The sequence below is a fragment of the Hoplias malabaricus genome, chromosome Y (assembly GCF_029633855.1).
Source record: "Hoplias malabaricus isolate fHopMal1 chromosome Y, fHopMal1.hap1, whole genome shotgun sequence".
NCBI lineage: Eukaryota > Metazoa > Chordata > Actinopteri > Characiformes > Erythrinidae > Hoplias > Hoplias malabaricus.
Window position 1 is genome coordinate 13,726,253 of NC_089820.1, and position 6,664 is coordinate 13,732,916.

Here is a 6,664-nt window from a genome sequence, read left to right on the forward strand (position 1 = left end):
TATGCCCGTGCCATCAGGGAATAAAAAATCCATTGATGGAATAACCTGATCATTCAGTATATTCAGGTAGTCAGCTGACCTCATTCTTTGGGCATATAACTTTGCTGAACCTAGACTTGACCAACTGCAGCAGCCCCAGATCATAGCACTGCCCCCACAAGCTTGTACAGTAGACACTAGGAATGATGGGTGCATCACTTCAGCTGCCTCTCTCCATACCCTGACTCGCCTATCACCCTGGAACTGTTTAAATCTGGACTCATCAAACAACCTGACCCTCTTCCATTGCTCCAGAGTCCAATCTTTATGTTCCCTAGCAAATTGAAGCTGTTCTTCCACTTTTTATTAATGCCTTGGACAGATTTTAGCAGTTTCAGCAATCTCCTTAGATGCATTCTCTGCTTGATGCATGTCAATAATCTGACCCTTCTGAAACATATTAATATCTTTTCCATGAACGCAGGATGCATCTTTTGACTGCACTCATTACTCACTGCACCAGTTAGGGGTAAATAACATGTCGAACATCTTAAACATAATCACCTATGCACTAATTATACAATGGGAGGCTCTTACCATTAACTTAGTTAAATCCAGGTGGTGTCAGAAGAATGAGTTTTTAACACATTATAGATTCTGAACAGGCATCACAGCTAACAAATTTTAAGATAACTTGTGTATATTTGTGATTAGTGAAACATTTGTGTTTAATTTGTGGATTAACATTTACGCATTTGACATGTAATTTAGAGACTAACATCTCTCCATAGGTTAATTCTGTGGTAGAATGAGTGAGTAAACGTCCTTTCTTTCCCATTCCGTCACCCCATCTCCCTAAAAATCTCATACATGCAGAAAAACAAATGGAAGTCCGAAGTTGTAGAACTAAATGTACAGTGAGTGTATTAACATTGTCGCATTTTTATGTTTTGTTTGACCTGTCCAACGTGACACAAATGTCAAAATTATGATTGTGTATGGAAGTCCTCACAAGAGAGACCAGTGTGGGTGTGTTGGCATGAGTGCGCGCTCCTGCAGACCATAAAAACGCCTCCAAAATGTGCGCGCTCAGTGACCTACTGTCCACTCAGCAGAGAAACTCTGTGGCTTCTTTTTTCTAACCTGCAGTTCTTTAAGAGAGCCCTTCGCCGGAAGTGGTATTTTTATCAACTTAGAGACAACAAAGGTAAGCCGAATATATAGGGCATTTCGTACATTTTTGGGGGTAAAATAAACATCGAGGGATAAAATTAAAAGCGCGACTGAGTAAGTTTAGGGAACTAAGTTCTGCACCGATACAGGACTTATTTAACCTGCACTGGAGACGGAGCTTAGCCTGTTGACATTAGACATATTTACAGTATGGAACAAGACGGTAAAAAAGTCAGATTCCTTACAAATGTACTTAATTACAACTACACATCAAATGAAATTACATGTATTTGAAATGTACAGTTCGGTTATATGGTTTTTACTATAGAATGTCTTTAACGCAAATACTTAACGTGCACCGGGTTTTTATTTGTGTTTTGTTATTGTTTTCTTTTAATTATTTGTCCCCTGAAGCATGAAATACACCACCATAAACCCCACACTGGAGGGACAGTTAGAGACCAGCAGTGGAAAGTATGCCAGGATTGAAGCAAGGACGACAAGACGTTCCACAACTCACCAGATCGTTGCCAAACACACTCAGGAAAATTCAAAAAGTAAGTAAGCTTCCCTGACAAATCCTCTTTTCTTTGTGAATATGTTTTTATGTCTGTTAATGGGATTTAAAATTCATATTAGCAAAAGAAACCACTTAATTTTATAGCCTTTACCAAGCTATATATAGCAGTAAAATAAAAATACTCTATAAAATGCAATGGAAAGCAATACAAGTGCTAGTCATAAAATTAGAATATCATGAAAAAGTTGATTTATTTCAGTAATTCTGTTCAAAAAGTGAAACTTGTATAATATAACCATTCATTACGCACAGACTGATATATTTCAAGTGTTTATTTCTTTTAATTTGATGATTATAACTGACAGCTAATGAAAACCCCAAATCCAGTATCTCAGGAAATTATTCATCCATCATTATCTGTAACTTATCCAATTTAGGGTTGCGGGGGGTCCAGAGCCTACCTGGAATCATTGGGCACAAGGCGGGAATATACCCTGGAGGGGACGCCAGTCCTTCACAGGGGAACACAGACACATTTACTCACACACTCACACCTACGGACACTTTCGAGTCGCCAATCCACCTGCAACGGGGAGGAAACCGGAGCACCCGGAGGAAACCCACGCGGACACGGGGAGAACACACCAACTCCTCACAGACAGTCACCCGGAGCGGGAATCGAACCCACAACCTCCAGGCCCCTGGAGCTGTGTGACTGCGACACTACCTGCTGCGCCACCGTGCCGCCCTCAGGAAATTAGAATATTGTGAAAAGGTTAAATATTGAAGACACCTGGTGCCACACTCTAATCAGCTAATTAACTCAAAACAACTGCAAAGGCCTTATATGGTCTCTCAGTCTTTGTTCGCTAGTTCTGTAGGCTACACAATCATGGGGAAGACTGCTGACTTGACAGTTGTCCAAAAGATGACCACTGACACCTTACACAAAAGGGGCAAGACACAAAAGGTCATTGCTAAAGAGGCTGGCTGTTCACAGAGTTCTGTGTCCAAGCACATTCATAGAGAGGCGAAGGGAAGGAAAAGTGTACAAGCAATAGGGATACCGCACCCTGGAGAGGATTGTGAAACAAAACCCATTAAAAATGGTGGGAGAGATTCACAAAGACTGGACTGTAACTGGAACCACCACGCACAGACGTATGCAAGACATGGGTTTCAGCGTCACATTCCTTGTGTCAAACCACTCTTGAACAAGAGACGGCGTCAGAAGCGTCTCACTTCCAAAAAGGGCTGGATTGATGCTGATTGGTCCAAAGTTATGTTCACTGATGAATGTAAATTTTGCAGTTTCTTTGAAAATCAAGGTCCCAGAGTCTGGAGGAAGAGAGGAGAGGCACAGAATCAACGTTGCTTGAGGTCCAGTGTAAAGTTTCCACAGTCAGTTATGGTTTGGGGTGCCATGTCCTCTGCTGGCGTTGGTCCACTGTGTTTTCTGAGGTCCAAGATCAACACAGCCGTCTACAAGGAAATTTTGGAGCACTTCATGCTTCCTGCTGCTGACCAACTTTACGGAGATGCAGATTTAATATTTCAATAGGACTTGGCACCTGCACACAGTCCCAAAACTACCAGTACCTGGTTTAAGGACCATGGTCTTCCTGTTCTTAAGTGGCCAGCAAACTCGCATGACCTTAACCCCATAGAAAATCTATGGGGTATTGTGTAGAGGAAGATGCAATACACCAGGCCCAACAATGCAGAAGAGCTGAAGGCCACTATCTGAGCAACCTGGGCTCTCATAACACCTGAGGAGTGCCACAGACTGATCGACTCCATGCCACGCCGCATTGCTGCAGTAATTCAGGCAAAAGGAGCCCCAACTAAGTATTGAGTGCTGTATATGCTCGTACTTTTCATGTTCTTACTTTTCAGTTGGCCAGCATTTATACATTTTTTTTGTATTGGTCTTAAGTAATATTCTAATTTTCTGGGGTTTTCATTAGTTGTCAGTTATAAGCATCAAATTAAAAGAAATAAACACTTGAAATATATCTGTGTGCAATGAGTATAATATACAAGTTTCACTTTTTAAATGGAACAACTGAAATAAATCAACTTTTTTATGATATTCTACTTTTATGACCAGCACCTGTATGTGTCATAATGCAGAATACATTTGAGGATCTTCCTTCTTATTGTACAACACAACAGTCACAGTTTTTTACAAGGTGTAACCAGGGTTTTGACATAAACTCTGCAGTGCAGGGGAGCGTAGTGATATCTTATTACTGCTTATACATATTTTACATATATGGGTCATGGGGAGCTGTGACATGTGTATATTGGTAGACCATAGTGCTGTTCAGGTACATTTGTAATATATATGTGTACAGTTTGTTCTAAAATGCATTGATATATCTAGTAAAATTTATTTTGTAATTCCTAATAAATAAAAATAAATTACAATTCATACCTAAATCATTTATTGTTCTTATAAAAACCTCTTTTTGTGCTCTGCCCTAAATCTAGACTAAGATTATTTTCAGTTGGAAATGGATCTAAAGTGTGTTGTTATTTCTTTATAGAACCTGCTTTCAATGTAACAAGAATATATCTGTGGCATACAAGGGGTGTTCAGTGAATTCTTGGTATAGGTATGAAGCAAAACACATATGAAATGCATATTTTAATTTTTCTATGTAATTAACCTTAACCTCTATACATTTGTTAGATCTAACAATTAACTTTCAGAATCTGTAATTTATCGTTATCATCAGAAAACCTTCCAGTAAAACCTTTCCACAAATAAGTTATTCATAAGGTTTTATTTAGCAATTGCCGCAATACTAATTATTCTATATAACTATATAACTCACCTGCAGGATTATCTGTACCATAAACTTATTGAATGCCCCTCTACATAGTATGCACATACAGGGGTTGGACAATGAAGCTGAAACACCTGGTTTTAGACCACAATAATTTATTAGTATGTGGCCAATACAGCGTCAATTCGTCTTGGGAATGACATATACAAGTCCTGCACAGTGGTCAGAGGGATTTTAACCCATTCTTCTTGCAGGATAGTGGCCAGGTCTCTACGTGATGCTGGTGAAGGAAAACGCTTCCTGACTCGCTCCTCCAAAACACAACAAAGTGTCTCAATAATATTTAGATCTGGTGACTGTGCAGGCCATGGGAGATGTTCAACTTCACTTTCACCAGTCTTGCTGTGTGTATTGGTGCATTGTCATCCTGATACACAGCACCGCCTTCAGGATACAATGTTTGAACAATTGAATGCACATGGTCTTACTGGTGCAATGTGCAATTAATGAAGATTGTCCACCAGGCTGCTCCAATTTAGCCATGAAACCTCCCACACTAAAATGACAGGTTTTTCAGTTTCATTGTCTAACCCGTGTAAGTTCTTGTTATGTAGGTTTATGTACTTCTCAATTTAATCATTATAATTTTTTTTCAGTCACTGTGTATCGGAAATTGGGGGATGATGACATCATCTACATGGCTTTCTGCTTTAAACTGCAAAACAAAATGTATTTCCCTGTGGTAAACAGGGTAGGAGACACAGAAACAGTCCAGATTAAGGTATTTTGTCTTCTGCTGTTTATGTTATTATTATTATTATTATTATTATTATTATTATTATTATTATTATTACTATTCCTTTTTGGTGCTTCTGTGTAAAGGCACTGCCCAAGTCTCAATAAAAATGCTACTTTTTCACTTAAACAGATAAAAGCACTGAATGAACCAAACAAGGCCGATTTCGACGAGACATTCCTGTTCAGGTGGACTGAGACAAAAGAAGAATGGAAGTGCCTGAACTCTGTGGCAGAACCCAGTCAATACTTGTCTGTCACAAACATGAACCAGTTCACCCTCAGTTCCAGACAAAAAACTCATTTCAGATTTAGATAAAACAAACATACATGAAATAAAGAACGGAGAGTTTTTAAAACACTTGCCATGCAAAAAAAAAATAAAATAAAATCTGCTTCTGATTTTTTTTTGTTCATTAGTCGCATATTAGTTCATTAGTAGCACAACCCACAGATGTGCACATCTTAACATAGGCTTGTTAAGTCAATTACCACCTCTTTATATGTAACCATCGGACAGCATTATCTGATATTTGGTTTATATAGAGTATAACTTCATTTATCTCCTCAGAATATCCAACCTGAAAACTATTTTACTTAGGAGGTCTACTGTATTAACTATATAATACCACGTGTAATGTGAAAGTACTTTTTAGTACTGTTTTATTTAAAGTACAGGCTGCTTAAAGTCAATTAACATGGACTTTTTTCCTTTAGTTTCTACATTGTTTTGCTGCTGAATATCCCAAGTCTGACCAGTTGTTTGCTCTTGTGGCTAAATGCAGTCATTTCCTTTCACCAATTTCAAACCTGTAAACCTTTCCCTGTAGAGGAGGAGTGTGAGTCATCAACCTTTGGACAATCTTTGCACATTGTTCTACATACCAAGGTAAATACTGATAACTAAGGTGTACAGTTTCCAAAGTGAGAAAAACTGAGAACATAAAAAATATAAAAATAAGACACAACAGCAGCATTTTGGCCATTTAGGGGTGTCATATATTGGACTTTTATTACAACTGTGAACTGTTGAACTGTCTGCCTTTTGTTATATTATAAGGCTTACATGCATAAATTGGTGTTGAAGAAGCTATGTTATAAACTCGGTTGATTCATGCTAACTGTAACACATTTATGTTATCGCTCATCATGTATTAATAATAATAATAATAATAAAATACATTTTTATTTGAAAGTGCCTTTCAAGAAACCCAAGCAAACTGTACAATAGATAATAAAAGAAAAAATAAAAGGTAAATACACATACATACCTACATAGACACATACATAACCATGAAGACATACACATAATATCATCCATATGCTAGTTTATAAAGATGCGTTTTGAGTCTGGTTTTAAAAACATCTACAGATGAACAAGCTCATGTATTACATGTATTAAGAC